Source organism: Manis pentadactyla, chromosome Y (genome assembly GCF_030020395.1).
Source record: "Manis pentadactyla isolate mManPen7 chromosome Y, mManPen7.hap1, whole genome shotgun sequence".
Classification (NCBI taxonomy): domain Eukaryota; kingdom Metazoa; phylum Chordata; class Mammalia; order Pholidota; family Manidae; genus Manis; species Manis pentadactyla.
Window position 1 is genome coordinate 2,649,633 of NC_080039.1, and position 17,170 is coordinate 2,666,802.

The window sequence follows — 17,170 nt, forward strand, 5'->3', positions numbered from 1 at the left end:
TTTAAACTACTAATTAAATTGCGCACACACATTAACATAGAAGGAATACACGTACATAACCAAAGCAGAACTATAATTACCAGCCATCTCCAGTGAAACCAAGAAAAACCAGTTAGGCATCCTAGGCATTTGTGAATATTTATCTACGATATGATGGATATTGTCCAACTGAACTTGAACGGTCTGAGAGAAATCAGACAAATTAAAACATCCGATTCCAGGGAACTGTTCACATCCCACATGCTCTTTTAACAGTAGATAATTTGTAGTTGTAAGATTTTGGATTGCTACAACTTGCACTTCTCCTAATTCTTGGTTGAGTTCCAAAAGTATAGACACAGTCAAATTGATGTTTTACTCTATGCACAGGCCAGCTTAGAAATTTCCTTCTCCGTTTACATGACAAGTACAGGAACTGGTGAGACGAATGCAGCTCCCACTGTAGCAGTGCCTGGATCTTTGTTGAGGTTTTTTGATGATCATCTTCTGGAATGACTCTTCCAGAGGTTGCTGATGTGGGAAGTTCTTCTTCATATCGTATCTTAGTTCATTTTGTGGTTAGCCCAATTAGGCTTTGATCCTCTATATAAGCACAAGGAGAACTTTTTCCCCTCCTATTTTTATGCCAATTATACCATTGTGTAGAACTCAATGGATGTCAACACATAGGAACTGCTCTTTTATCAATAGAGATTAATATTATCAGTAAAGAGTACCTCCACACCGATCATCTGCAAATCTTTAACTGAACAAAATTAAGGATATTTTAGGCATGACTTAATCCTTGATTTACAGTTTATTTATTCTATAGGGAGTTATCCCCCTTTTCTTTATTTTCTTTTTCTTTTTCATTCTCGTTATCATTAATCTAAACTTACATGAAGAATATTCTGTTTACTGGTCTCTCCCCTATACCTGGTCCGCACTATTAACCCCTTCCCAGTCACTGTCATTCAGCAGAGCAAAATGTTGTAGAATCACTACTTGTCTTCTCTGTGTTGTACAGCCCACCCCTTTCTCCCTCCCACCCCCATTAGCATGCTAATCTTAATATCCTCCTTCTACTTCCCCCCTTATCCCTCCCAATCCACCCATCCTCCCCACTCCCTTTCCCTTTGGTACCTGTTACTCCATTCTTGCGTTCTATGTATCCGCTTCTGCTTTGTTCTTTCAGTTTTTCCTTCATTCTTGCACTCCACAGATCAGTGAAATCATTTGGTATTTCTCTTTCTCTTCTTGGCTTTCTCACTGAGCATAATACCCTCCAGCTCCTTCCATGGTGCTGCCAATGGTAGGATTTGCCCTCTTCTTATGTCTGAGTAATATACCATTTTGTATATGTACCACATGTTCTTTATCCATACATCCACCAGTGGACATTTATGTTGGTTCCAGTTCTTTGCTATACTAAACAGTGCTGCAATAAACATCGGGGTGCATCTGTCTTTTTCAAACTTGGTATATATTCCTTAAAATGGAATTCCTGGGTCCAGTGGTGACTCTTTTCTGAGCATTTTGAGGAACCTCCACACTCCTTTCCACAATGGTTGAACTAATTTACATTCCCACCAGCAGTGTAGGAGGGTTCCCCTTTCTCCACAGCCGCAACAACATTTGTGGTTGTTTGTCTCTCGAATGATAGCTATCCTTTGTGGTGTGAGGTGATAACTCATTGTAGTTTTCATTTGCATTTCTCTGATAAAAAGAGATGTGGAGCATCTTTTCATGTGTCTGTTGGCCATCTGTATTTGTTATTTGGAGAACCGTCTGTTCAGTTCCTCTGCCCATTTTTAATTGGATTATTTGTTTTTAGTTTGTTGAGGCATGTGAGCTCTTTATATATTTTGGGCGTCAAGCCTTTATCGGATGTGTCATTTACAAATATATTTTCCCATCCTGTAGGGCTCCTTTCTGTTGTATTGATGGTGTCTACTGCTCTACAGAAGCTTTTCACCTTAATATATTCCCACTTTTCATTTTTAATGTTCTTTTCCTTACCCGGGAGATATTGTCATGAAGAGGTCACTCATGTTTATGTCTAAGAGGTTTCTGACTATGTTTTCTTCCAAGAGTTTAATGGTTTCATGACTTACCTTCCGGTCTTTGATACATTTTGGATTTACTTTTGTATATGGGGTTAGAACACAGTGCAGTTTCATTCTCCTTCATGTAGCTGTCCAGATTTGCCATCACAATCTGTTGAAGAGACTGTCATTTCGCCATTGTATGTCCATGGCTCCTTTATCAAATATTAATTGACCACATATATTTGGGTTAATGTCTGGAGTGTCTAGTCTGTTCCACTGGTGTGTGGCTCTGTTCTTGTGCCCATACCATATTGTCTTGATTACTATGGCTTTATAGTAGAGCGTGAAGTTGGTGAGTGAGATCACCCCTACGTTATTCTTCTATCTCAGCATTGCTATGGCTATTCGGTGTCTCTGGTGTTTCCGTGTGAATTTTTCATTTATTTGTTCGAATTCATTGAAGAATTTTGCTGATGATTTCATAGGAAAACTTCAAATCTGTATATTGCTTTGCTCAGGATGGCCATTTTCATGATATTAATTCTTCCTAGCCTCGTGAATGTGTGAGTTTCCATTTGTTAGTGTCGCCTTTAATTTCTCTTAAGTGTGACTTGTTGTTTCCTGAGTATATGTCTATCACTTCTTTGCTTAGGTTTATTCCTAGGTATTTTATCCTCCCTGCTGCAATTGTGAACGGAATTGTTTTCCAGATTTCTCTTTCTACTGGTTCATTGTTCGTGTACAGTAAAGCTGCAGATTTCTGTGTGTTAATTTTTATTCGTGCGACTTTGCTATATCCCGATATGCGCTCTAGTAGTTTTGTTGTGGAGTCTATAGGGTTTTTTATGTACAATATCATGTAATCTGCAAATAGAGACAGTTTAACTCCTTGTCTACCAATATGGATTCCTTGTGTTTCTTTGTTTTGTCTAATTGCTGTGGCCAAGACCTCCACTACTGTGTTGAATAACTTTGGGGAGAGTGGGCATCCCTGTCTTGTATCCAATCACAGAAGAAAAGCTTTCAGCTTCTCGCTGTTCACTATGACGTTGGCTGCGGTTTTATCATATATGGGCTTTATTAGGTTGAGGTACTTGCCCTCTATACACATTTTGTTGAGAGTGTTTATCATGAATTTTTGTAGAACTATGTCTAACGCTTTTTCAGCATCTATGGAGATGATCATGTGGTTTTGTCTGTCTTTATGTTGATGTGCTGGATGATGTTGATGGATTATCAAATGTCGTACTATCCTTGCATCCCTGGGATGAATCCCACTTGGTCATGGGGTATCATCCTTTGGATGTATTTTTGAATTCGTTTTGCTAATACGTTGTTTTGTATTATTACATCTTCGTTCATCAGGGATAATCGTCTGTAGTGTTTCTTTCTTTGGTGCCATCTTTATCTGGCTTTTCCATTAGAGTGATATCGGTTTCATACAGTGAGTTTTGGAGTAATCCCTCCTCTTCTATTTTTTGGAAAACTTTTAGGAGTATGGGTATTATGTCTGATCTGTATGTCTGTTAAAATTCCAAGTAAAATCCATCTGTCCCGGGGATTTGTTCTTTGGTAGTTTTTTGCTTACTGATTCAATTCCGTTGCTGGTAATTGGTGGGTTAAGATTTTATGTTTTTCTTGGGTCAGCCATGGAAGGTTTTATTCTCCTAGGAATTTGTCCATTTCTCCTTGGTTTCCCAGCTTATCATCGTATAGGTTTTCATAGTACTCTCTAATAAATCTTTGTATTTCTGTGGTGTCCGTCGTGGTTTTTCCTTTTTTATTTCTGATTCTGTTGATGTGTGTTGACTCTCTTTTCCTCTTAATATGTCTGGCAAGAGGCTTATCAATATTGTTTATTTTCCCGAAGAAACAGCTCTTGCTTTCTTTGACATTTGCTAATGTTTTCTTCTCAACATTATTTATTTCTTCTCTGGTCTTTATTTATTCCATCGTTCTGCTGACCTCAGGCCACATTTGTTCTCCTTTTTCCAACTTCGATAATTGAGACTTTAGACCATTCATTTGGGATTTTTCTTATTTCTTTACATGTGACTGGATTGCTATATATATTCCTCTTAAGACTGCTATTGCCGTACCCACAGTATTTTTAGCATTCTGTTGTTGTCATTTGTTTAAATATAATGCTGAATCTAAATTTTAATTTGGTCTTTGAGTAATTGATTATTTAGGAGCATGTTGTTAAGCCTCCATGTGTTTGTGAGCCTTTTTGATTTCTTTGTCCAATTTATTTGTAGTTCTAAGCATTTTTGGTCTGAAAAGTTGTTTGATAGGATTTCAATCTCTTGGAATTTACTGAGGCTCTTTTTGTTGCCTACTATGTGGTCTACTCTGGAGAATGTTTCATGTGCACGTGAGAAGAATGTGTGTCCTGTTGATTTTGGATGTAGAATTGTGTAGATATCTAATAGGGCCATTTTTCTAGTGTGTTGTTCAGTGCCTCTGTGTCCTTACTTATTTTCTGTCTCTTGGATCTGTCCTTTGGAGTGAGTGGTGGTTTGAAGTCACCCAATGTGTATGCATTGCATTCTATTTCCTCCTTTAATTCTGTTAGTGTTTGTTTCACATATGCTGGTGCTCCTGTGTTGCATTTATATATTCTCATAAAGGTTATATCCTCTTGTTGAAATGCGCCCTTCATCATTATGTAATGTCCTCCTTTATTTATTATTTTTTTCTTTCTTTCTTTTTTTAAAATTTTTTGTGCTTTTTTATATGTTTTGTATGTTTATACCACTTTCACCGTTATTATGTTTATAATTGTTATTAATTTTTTTTAATATAAATTTGAAGTGGTTGGTAGATGCAAGATAAATATAGAAAACACGGTTTAGTGTTGTAAGAGAGCACATGTAGATGATCACGTGTGTGCCTGTAGACTAAGTGTTAGTCCAAGCTAGACAAGTTCAATAAAACATCCACGGATGCAGAGATCCCTCAAAAGAAGGGCATTGAGGTTTTAAGCCTCACCTCTGTAGATTCCCAATTTCTCACCTGATGGCCGCCCTGCGACTGTGCCTCTATTATGTTGTTCCTCCCTTGAGGAATCTACCCATCTCTGGCTAACCAGTCATCTTCCGGGACCATACAGGGAAGTTTAAATTTGATAAGTGAGATAGAAGAAATATTGTTTGAAAGGGTTAGCTTTTTACTTCTTTGCAGTTTTATGCCATGTGGTTTCTGTGCCCAGCATTTTTCAGGAAGTATCTTTACCACTTGGAAGAATTATCTTACTCGGTAAATTATATATGAGGGACGACTTCTATTTCAGGGCTGTAATTAGCAAGGAAGAAGAAAAGCTATAGAATTAGCAGACGGACGAAATCATGGGAAGATTGTTTATTTCTTTGAAATATCTTCTTGTGGAGTAACTTAAGCATGTGTAGGTTTTAAACTACTAATTAAATTGCGCACACACATTAACATAGAAGGAATACACGTACATAACCAAAGCAGAACTATAATTACCAGCCATCTCCAGTGAAACCAAGAAAAACCAGTTAGGCATCCTAGGCATTTGTGAATATTTATCTACGATATGATGGATATTGTCCAACTGAACTTGAACGGTCTGAGAGAAATCAGACAAATTAAAACATCCGATTCCTGGGAACTGTTCACAACCCATATGCTCTTTTAACAGTAGATAATTTGTAGTTGCAAGATTTTGGAGAGCTACAACTTGCACTTCTCCTAATTCTTGGTTGAGTTCCAAAAGTATAGACACAGTCAAATTGATGTTTTACTCTATGCACAGGCCAGCTTAGAAATTTCCTTCTCCGTTTACATGACAAGTACAGGAACTGGTGAGACGAATGCAGCTCCAACTGCAGCAGTGCCTGGAACTTTGTTGAGGTTTTTTGATGATCATCTTCTGGAATGACTCTTCCAGAGATTGCTGATGTGGGAAGTTCTTCTTCATATCGTATCTTAGTTCATTTTGTGGTTAGCCCAATTAGGCTTTGATCCTCTATATAAGCACAAAGAGACCTTTTTCCCCTCCTATTTTTATGCCCTTTATACCATGTGTAGAACTCAATGGATGTCAACACATAGGAACTGCTCTTTTATCAATAGAGAGGAATATTATCAGTAAACAGTACCTCCACACCGATCATCTGCAAATCTTTAACTGAACAAAATTAATGATATTTTAGGCATGACTTAATCCTTGATTTACAGTTAACTTTATTCTATCAGGGAGTTATCCCCCTTTTCTTTATTTTCTTTTTCTTTTTCTTTCTCGTTATCATTAATCTAAACTTACATGAAGAATATTCTGTTTACTAGTCTCTCCCCTATACCAGGTCCCCACTATTAACCCCTTCCCAGTCACTGTCATTCAGCAGAGCAAAATGTTGTAGAATCACTACTTTTCTTCTCTGTGTTGTACAGCCCACCCCTTTCTCCCACCCACCCCCATTAGAATGCTAATCTTAATATCCTTCTTCTTCTTCACCCCTTATCCCTCCCTATCCACCCATCCTCCCCACTCCCTTTCCCTTTGGTACCTGTTACTCCATTCTTGCGTTCTATGAATCCGCTTCTGCTTTGTTCTTTCAGTTTTTCCTTCATTCTTTCACTCCACAGATCAGTGAAATCATTTGGTATTTCTCTTTCTCTTCTTGGCTTTCTCAATGAGCATAATACCCTCCAGCTCCTTCCATGGTGCTGCCAATGGTAGGATTTGCCCTCTTCTTATGTCTGAGTAATATACCATTTTGTATATGTACCACATCTTCTTTATCCATACATAAACCAGTGGCATTTATGTTGGTTCCAGTTCTGTGCTATACTAAACAGTGCTGCAATAAACATCGGGGTGCATCTGTCTTTTTCAAACTTGGTATATATTTCTTAAAATGGAATTCCTGGGTCGAGTGCTGACTCTTTTCTGAGCATTTTGAGGAACCTCCATACTCCTTTCCACAATGTTTGAACTAATTTACATTCCCACCAGCAGTGTAGGATGGTTCCCCTTTCTCCACAGCCGCAACAACATTTGTTGTTGTTTGTCTCTCGAATGATAGCTATCCTTTGTGGAGTGAGGTGATAACTCATTGTGGTTTTCATTTGCATTTCTCTGATAAAAAGAGATGTGGAGTATCTTTTCATGTGTCTGTTGGCCATCTGTATTTGTTATTTGGAGAACCGTCTGTTCAGTTCCTCTGCCCATTTTTAATTGGATTATTTGTTTTTAGTTTGTTGAGGCATGTGAGCTCTTTATATATTTTGGGCGTCAAGCCTTTATCGGATGTGTCATTTACAAATATATTTTCCCATCCTGTAGGGCTCCTTTCTGTTGTATTGATGGTGTCTACTGCTCTACAGAAGCTTTTCACCTTAATATATTCCCACTTTTCATTTTTAATGTTCTTTTCCTTACCCGGGAGATATTGTCATGAAGAGGTCACTCATGTTTATGTCTAAGAGGTTTCTGCCTATGTTTTCTTCCAAGAGTTTAATGGTTTCATGACTTACCTTCCGGTCTTTGATACATTTTGGATTTACTTTTGTATATGGGGTTAGAACGCAGTGCAGTTTCATTCTCCTTCATGTAGCTGTCCAGATTTGCCATCACAATCTGTTGAAGAAACTGTCATTTCGCCATTGTATGTCCATAGCTCCTTTATCAAATATTAATTGACCAAATATATTTGGGTTAATGTCTGGAGTGTCTAGTCTGTTCCACTGGTGTGTGGCTCTGTTCTTGTGTCCATACCATATTGTCTTGTTTACTATGGCTTTATAGTAGAGCGTGAAGTTGGTGAGTGAGATCACCCCTACGTTATTCTTCTCTCTCAGCATTGCTACGGCTATTCGGTGTCTTTGGTGTTTCCGTGTGAATTTTTCATTTATTTGATCGAATTCATTGAAGAATGTTGCTGATGATTTCATAGGAAAACTTCAAATCTGTATATTGCTTTGCTCAGGATGGCCATTTTCATGATATTAATTCTTCCTAGCCTCGTGAATGTGTGAGTTTCCATTTGTTAGTGTCGCCTTTAATTTCTCTTAAGTGTGACTTGTTGTTTCCTGAGTATATGTCTATCACTTCTTTGCTTAGGTTTATTCCTAGGTATTTTATTCTTCCTGCTGCAATTGTGAACGGAATTGTTTTCCAGATTTCTCTAACTACTGGTTCATTGTTTGTGTACAGTAAAGCTACAGATTTCTGTGTGTTAATTTTCATTCGTGCGACTTTGCTGTATCCCGATATGAGCTCTAGTAGTTTTGTTGTGGAGTCTATAGGGTTTTTTATGTACAATTTCATGTCATCTGCAAATAGAGACAGTTTAACTCCTTGTCTACCAATGTGGATTCCTTGTGTTTCTTTGTTTTGTCTAATTGCTGTGGCCAAGACCTCCACTACTGTGTTGAATAACATTGGGGAGAGTGGGCATACCTGTCTTGTATCCAAACACAGAAGAAAAGCTTTCAGCTTCTCGCTGTTCACTATGACGTTGGCTGCGGTTTTATCATATATGGGCTTTATTTGGTTGAGGTACTTGCCCTCTATACACATTTTGTTGAGAGTGTTTATCATGAATTTTTGTAGAACTATGTCAAACGCTTTTTCAGCATCTATGGAGATGATCATGTGGTTTTGTCTGTCTTTATGTTGATGTGCTGGATGATGTTGATGGATTACCAAATGTCGTACTATCCTTGCATCCCTCGGATGAATCCCACTTGGTCATGGGTATCATCCTTTGGATGTATTTTTGAATTCGTTTTGCTAATAAGTTGTTTTGTATTTTTACATTTTCGTTCATCAGGGATAATCGTCTGTAGTGTTTCTTTCTTTGGTGCCATCTTTATCTGGCTTTTCCATTAGAGTGATATCGGTTTCATACAGTGAGTTTTGGAATAATCCCTTATCTTCTATTTTTTGGAAAACTTTTAGGAGTATGGGTATTATGTCTGATCTGTATGTCTGTTAAAATTCCAAGTAAAATCCATCTGTCCCGGGGATTTGTTCTTTGGTAGTTTTTTGCTTACTGATTCAATTCCGTTGCTGGTAATTGGTGTGTTAAGATTTTATGTTTTTCTTGGGTCAGCCATGGAAGGTTTTATTCTCCTAGGAATTTGTCCATTTCTCCTTGGTTTCCCAGCTTATCATCGTATAGGTTTTCATAGTACTCTCTAATAATTCTTTGTATTTCTGTGGTGTCCGTCGTGGTTTTTCCTTTTTTATTACTGATTCTGTTGATGTGTGTTGACTCTCTTTTCCTCTTAATATGTCTGGCAAGAGGCTTATCAATATTATTTTCCAGAAGAAACAGCTCTTGCTTTCTTTGACATTTGCTAATGTTTTCTTCTCAACATTATTTATTTCTTCTCTGGTCTTTATTTATTCCATCGTTCTGCTGACCTTAGGCCACATTTGTTCTCATTTTTCCAACTTCGATAATTGAGACTTTAGACCATTCATTTGGGATTTTTCTTATTTCTTTACATGTGACTGGATTGCTATATATATTCCTCTTAAGACTGCTTTTGCCGTACCCACAGTATTTTTAGCATTCTGTTGTTGTCATTTGTTTAAATATAATGCTGAATCTAAATTTTAATTTGGTCTTTGAGTAATTGATTATTTAGGAGCTTGTTGTTAAGCCACCATGTGTTTGTGAGCCTTTTTGATTTCTTTGTCCAATTTATTTGTAGTTCTAAGCATTTGTGGTCTGAAAAGTTGGTTGATAGGATTTCAATCTCTTGGAATTTACTGAGGCTCTTTTTGTTGCCTACTATGTGGTCTACTCTGGAGAATGTTTCATGTGCACGTGAGAAGAATGTGTGTCCTGTTGCTTTTGGATGTAGAATTGTGTAGATATCTAATAGGGCCATCTGTTCTAGTGTGTTGTTCAGTGCCTCTGTGTCCTTACTTATTTTCTGTCTCTTGGATCTGTCCTTTGGAGTGAGTGGTGGTTTGAAGTCACCCAATGTGTATGCATTGCATTCTATTTCCTCCTTTAATTCTGTTAGTGTTTGTTTCACATATGCTGGTGCTCCTGTGTTGCATTCATATATTCTCATAAAGGTTATATCCTCTTGTTGAACTGCGCCCTTCATCATTATGTAATGTCCTCCTTTATTTATTATTTTTTTTCTTTCTTTCTTTTTTAAAAATTTTTTGTGCTTTTTTATATGATTTGTATGTTTATCCCACTTTCACCGTTATTATGTTTATAATTGTTATTAATTTTTTTAAATATAAATTTGAAGTGGTTGGTAGATGCAAGATAAATATAGAATACACGGTTTAGTGTTGTAAGAGAGCACATGTAGATGATCACGTGTGTGCCTGTAGACTAAGTGTTAGTCCAAGCTAGACAAGGGCAATAAAACATCCACGGATGCAGAGATCCCTCAAAAGAAGGGCATTGAGGTTTTAAGCCTCACCTCTGTAGATTCCCAATTTCTCACCTGATGGCCGCCCTGCGACTGTGCCTCTATTATGTTGTTCCTCCCTTGAGGAATCTACCCATCTCTGGCTAAACAGTCATCTTCCGGGACCATACAGGGAAGTTTAAATTTGATAAGTGAGATAGAAGTTATATTGTTTGAAAGGGTTAGCTTTTTACTTCTTTGCAGTTTTATGCCATGTGGTTTCTGTGCCCAGCATTTATCAGGAAGTATCTTTACCACTTGGAAGAATTATCTTACTCGGTAAATTATATATGAGGGACGACTTCTATATCAGGGCTGTAATTAGCAAGGAAGAAGAAAAGCTATAGAAGTAGCAGACGGACGAAATCATGGGAAGATTGTTTATTTCTTTGAAATATCTTCTTGTGGAGTAACTTAAGCATGTGTAGGTTTTAAACTACTAATTAAATTGCGCACACACATTAACATAGAAGGAATACACGTACATAACCAAAGCAGAACTATAATTACCAGCCATCTCCAGTGAAACCAAGAAAAACCAGTTAGGCATCCTAGGCATTTGTGAATATTTATCTACGATATGATGGATATTGTCCAACTGAACTTGAACGGTCTGAGAGAAATAAGACAAATTAAAACATCCGATTCCTGGGAACTGTTCACAACCCATATGCTCTTTTAACAGTAGATAATTTGTAGTTGCAAGATTTTGGAGAGCTACAACTTGCACTTCTCCTAATTCTTGGTTGAGTTCCAAAAGTATAGACACAGTCATATTGATGTTTTACTCTATGCACAGGCCAGCTAAGAAATTTCCTTCTCCGTTTACATGACAAGTACAGGAACTGGTGAGACCAATGCAGTTCCAACTGTAGCAGTGCCTGGATCGTTGTTGAGGTTTTTCGATGATTATCTTCTGGAATGACTCTTCCAGAGGTTGCTGATGTGGGAAGTTCTTCTTCATATCGTATCTTAGTTCATTTTGTGGTTGGCCCAATTAGGCTTTGATCCTCTATATAAGCACAAAGAGACCTTTTTCCCCTCCTATTTTTATGCCCTTTATACCATGTGTAGAACTCAATGGATGTCAACACATAGGAACTGTTCTTTTATCAATAGAGAGGAATATTATCAGTAAACAGTACCTCCACACTGATCATCTGCAAATCTTTAACTGAACAAAATTAAGGATATTTTAGGCATGACTTAATCCTTGATTTACAGTTAACTTTATTCTATCAGGGAGTTATCACCCTTTTCTTTATTTTCTTTTTCTTTTTCTTTCTCGTTATCATTAATCTAAACTTACATGAAGAATATTCTGTTTACTAGTCTCTCCCCTATACCTGGTCCCCACTATTAACCCCTTCCCAGTCACTGTCATTCAGCAGAGCAAAATGTTGTAGAATCACAACTTGTCTTCTCTGTGTTGTACAGCCCACCCCTTTCTCCCACCCACCCAAATTAGAATGCTAATCTTAATATCCTCCTTCTACTTCCCCCCTTATCCCTCCCTATCCACCCATCCTCCCCACTTCCTTTCCCTTTGGTACCTGTTACTCCATTCTTGCGTTTTATGAATCCGCTTCTGCTTTGTTCTTTCAGTTTTTCCTTCATTCTTACACTCCACAGATCAGTGAAATCATTTGGTATTTCTCTTTCTCTTCTTGGCTTTCTCACTGAGCATAATACCCTCCAGCTCCTTCCATGGTGCTGCCAATGGTAGGATTTGCCCCCTTTTTATGTCTGAGTAATATAACATTTTGTATATGTACCACATCTTCTTTATCCATACATCCACCAGTGGACATTTATGTTGGTTCCAGTTCTTTGCTCTACTAAACAGTGCTGCAATAAACATCGGGGTGCATCTGTCTTTTTCAAACTTGATTGCTGCTCTCCTGGTATATATTCCTTAAAATGGAATTCCTGGGTCCAGTGGTGAATCTTTTCTGAGCATTTTGCGGAACCTCCATACTCCTTTCCACAATGGTTGAACTAATTTACATTCCCACCAGCAGTGTAGGAGGGTTCCCCTTTCTGCACAGCCGCAACAACATTTGTTGTTGTTTGTCTCTTGAATGATAGCTATCCTTTGTGGAGTGAGGTGATAACTCATTGTAGTTTTCATTTGCATTTCTCTGATAAAAAGAGATGTGGAGCATCTTTTCATGTGTCTGTTGGCCATCTGTATTTGTTATTTGGAGAACCGTCTGTTCAGTTCCTCTGCCCATTTTTAATTGGATTATTTGTTTTTAGTTTGTTGAGGCATGTGAGCTCTTTATATATTTTGGGCGTCAAGCCTTTATCGGATGTGTCATTTACAAATATATTTTCCCATCCTGTAGGGCTCCTTTCTGTTGTATTGATGGTGTCTACTGCTCTACAGAAGCTTTTCACCTTAATATATTCCCACTTTTCATTTTTAATGTTCTTTTCCTTACCCGGGAGATATTGTCATGAAGAGGTCACTCATGTTTATGTCTAAGAGGTTTCTGCCTATGTTTTCTTCCAAGAGTTTAATGGTTTCATGACTTACCTTCCGGTCTTTGATACATTTTGGATTTACTTTTGTATATGGGGTTAGAACACAGTGCAGTTTCATTCTCCTTCATGTAGCTGTCCAGATTTGCCATCACAATCTGTTGAAGAGACTGTCATTTCGCCACTGTATATCCATGGCTCCTTTATCAAATATTAATTGACCACATATATTTGGGTTAATGTCTGGAGTGTCTAGTCTTTTCCACTGGTGTGTGGCTCTGTTCTTGTGCCCATACCATATTGTCTTGTTTACTATGGCTTTATAGTAGAGCGTGAAGTTGGTGAGTGAGATCACCCCTACGTTATTCTTCTCTCTCAGCATTGCTATGGCTATTCGGTGTCTTTGGTGTTTCCGTGTGAATTTTTCATTTATTTGTTCGAATTCATTGAAGAATGTTGCTGATGATTTCATAGGAAAACTTCAAATCTGTATATTGCTTTGCTCAGGATGGCCATTTTCATGATATTAATTCTTCCTAGCCTCGTGAATGGGTGAGTTTCCATTTGTTAGTGTCGCCTTTAATTTCTCTTAAGTGTGACTTGTTGTTTCCTGAGTATATGTCTATCACTTCTTTGCTTAGGTTTCTTCCTAGGTATTTTATCCTTCCTGCTGCAATTGTGAACGGAATTGTTTTCCAGATTTCTCTTTCTACTGGTTCATTGTTCGTGTACAGTAAAGCTACAGATTTCTGTGTGTTAATTTTCATTCGTGCGACTTTGCTGTATCCCGATATGAGCTCTAGTAGTTTTGTTGTGGAGTCTATAGGGTTTTTTATGTACAATTTCATGTCATCTGCAAATAGAGACAGTTTAACTCCTTGTCTACCAATATGGATTCCTTGTGTTTCTTTGTTTTGTCTAATTGCTGTGGCCAAGACCTCCAGTACTGTGTTGAATAACATTGGGGAGAGTGGGCATCCCTGTCTTGTATCCAATCACAGAAGAAAAGCTTTCAGCTTCTCGCTGTTCACTAGGACGTTGGCTGCGGTTTTATCATATATGGGCTTTATTAGGTTGAGGTACTTGCCCTCTATACACATTTTGTTGAGAGTGTTTATCATGAATTTTTGTAGAACTATGTCAAACGCTTTTCGAGCATCTATGGAGATGATCATGTGATTTTGTCTGACTTTATGTTGATGTGCTGGATGATGTTGATGGATTATCAAATGTCATACTATCCTTGCATCCCTGGGATGAATCCCACTTGGTCATGGGGTATCATCCTTTGGATGTATTTTTGAATTCGTTTTGCTAGTACGTTGTTTTGTATTTTTACATCTTCGTTCATCAGGGATAATCGTCTGTAGTGTTTCTTTCTTTGGTGCCATCTTTATCTTGCTTTTCCATTAGAGTGACATCGGTTTCATACAGTGAGTTTTGGAGTAATCCCTCCTCTTCTATTTTTTGGAAAACTTTTAGGAGTATGGGTATTATGTCTGATCTGTATGTCTGTTAAAATTCCAAGTAAAATCCGTCAGTCCCAGGGATGTGTTCTTTGGTAGTTTTTTGCTTACTGATTCAATTCCGTTGCTGGTAATTGGTGTGTTAAGATTTTATGTTTTTCTTGGGTCAGCCATGGAAGGTTTTATTCTCCTAGAAATTTGTCCATTTCTCCTTGGTTTCCCAGCTTATCATCGTATAGGTTTTCATAGTACTCTCTAATAATTCTTTGTATTTCTGTGGTGTCCGTCGTGGTTTTTCCTTTTTTATTTCTGATTCTGTTGATGTGTGTTGACTCTCTTTTCCTCTTAATATGTCTGGCAAGAGGCTTATCAATATTGTTTATTTTCCCGAAGAAACAGCTCTTGCTTTCTTTGACATTTGCTAATGTTTTCTTCTCAACATTATTTATTTCTTCTCTGGTCTTTATTTATTCCATTGTTCTGCTGACCTTTGGTCACATTAGTTCTCCTTTTTCCAACTTCGATAATTGAGACTTTAGACCATTCATTTGGGATTTTTCTTCCTTCTTTACATGTGACTGGATTGCTAAATATTTTAATCTTAAGACTGCTTTTGTCGTACCCACAGTAGTTTTAGCTTTCTGTTGTTGTCATTTGTTTAAATATAATGCTGAATCTCCATTTTAATTTGGTCTTTGAGTAATTGATTATTTAGGAGCATGTTTTTAAGCCTCCATGGGTTTGTGTGCCTTTTTGCTTTCTTTGTAAAATTTATTTGTAGTTCTAAGCATTTGTGGTCTGAAAAGTTGGTTGATAGGATTTCAATCCCTTGGAATTTACTGAGGCTCTTTTTGTTGCCTACTATGTGGTCTACTCTGGAAAATGTTTCATGTGCACGTGAGAAGAATGTGTGTCCTGTTGCTTTTGGTGGTAGAATTGTGTAGATATCTAATAGGGCGATCTGTTCTAGTGTGTTGTTCTGTTCCTCTGTGTCCTTACTTATTTTCTGTCTCTTGGATCTGTCCTTTGGAGTGAGTGGTGGGTTGAAGTCTCCCAATGTGTATGTATTGCATTCTATTTCCTCCTTTAATTCTGTTAGTATTTGTTTCACATATGCTGGTGCTCCTGTGTTGTATTCATATATACTCATAAAGGTTATATCCTCTTGTTGAACAGCGCCCTTCATCATTATGTAATGTCCTCATTTATCTTTTATTTTTTTTCTTTCTTTCTTTTTTTAAAATTTTTTGTGCTTTATATATGATTTGTATGTTTATCCCACTTTCCCCTTTATTATGTTTATAATTGCTATTAATTTTTTTTAATAGAAAGGTGAAGTATTTGGTAGATGCAAGATAAAATTAGAATACATGGTTTAGTGTTGTAAGAGAGCACATGTAGATGATCAGGTGTGTGCCTGTAGACTAAGTGTTAGTCCAAGCTAGACAAGGGCAATAAAACATCCACGGATGCAGAGATCCCTCAAAACAAGGGCATAGAGGTTTTATGCCTCACCTCTGTAGATTCCCAATTTCTCAACCGATGGCCGCCCTGCGACTGTGCCTCTCTTATGTTGTTCCTCCCTTGAGGAATCTACAGATCTCTGGCTAACCAGTCATCTTCCGGGACCATACAGGGAATTTTAAATTTGATATGTGAGATAGAAGAAATATTGTTTGAAAGGGTTAGCTTTTTACTTCTTTGCAGTTTTATGCCATGTGGTTTCTGTGCCCAGCATTTTTCAGGAAGTATCTTTACCACTTGGAAGAATTATCTTACTCGGTAAATTATATATGAGGGACGACTTCTATTTCAGGGCTGTAATTAGCAAGGAAGAAGAAAAGCTATTGAAGTAGCAGACGGACGAAATCATGGGAAGATTGTTTATTTCTTTGAAATATCTTCTTGTAGAGTAACTTAAGCATGTGTAGGTTTTAAACTACTAATTAAATTGCACACACACATTAACATAGAAGGAATACACGTACATAACCAAAGCAGAACTATAATTACCAGCCATCTCCAGTGAAACCAAGAAAAACCAGTTAGTCATCCTAGGCATTTGTGAAAATTTATCTACGATATAATGGATATCGTCCAACTGAACTTGAACGGTCTGACAGAAATCAGACACATTAAAACATCCGATTCCTGGGAACTGTTCACATCCCATATGCTCTTTTAACAGTAGATAATTTGTATTTGTAAGATTTTGGAGTGCTACCACTTGCACTTCTCCTAATTCTTGGTTGAGTTCCAAAAGTATGGACACAGTCAAATTGATGTTTTACTCTATGCACAGGCCAGCTTAGATATTTCCTTCTCCGTTTACATTACAAGTACAGGAACTGGTGAGACGAATGCAGCTCCAACTGTAGCAGTGCCTGGGTCTTTGTTGAGGTTTTTTGATGATCATCTTCTGGAATGACTCTTCCAGAGTTTGCTGATCTGGGAAGTTCTTCTTCATATCGTATCTTAGTTCATTTTGTGGTTAGCCCAATTAGGATTTGATCCTCTATATAAGCACAAGGAGAACTTTTTCCCCTCCTATTTTTATGCCAATTATACCATTGTGTAGAACTCAATGGATGTCAACACATAGGAACTGCTCTTTTATCAATAGAGAGGAATATTATCAGAAAACAGTACCTCCACACCGATCATCTGCAAATCTTTAACTGATTAAAATTAAGGATATTTTAGGCATGACTTAATCCTTGATGTACAGTTAACTTTATTCTATCAGGGAGTTATCCCCCTTTTCTTTCTTTATTTTCTATT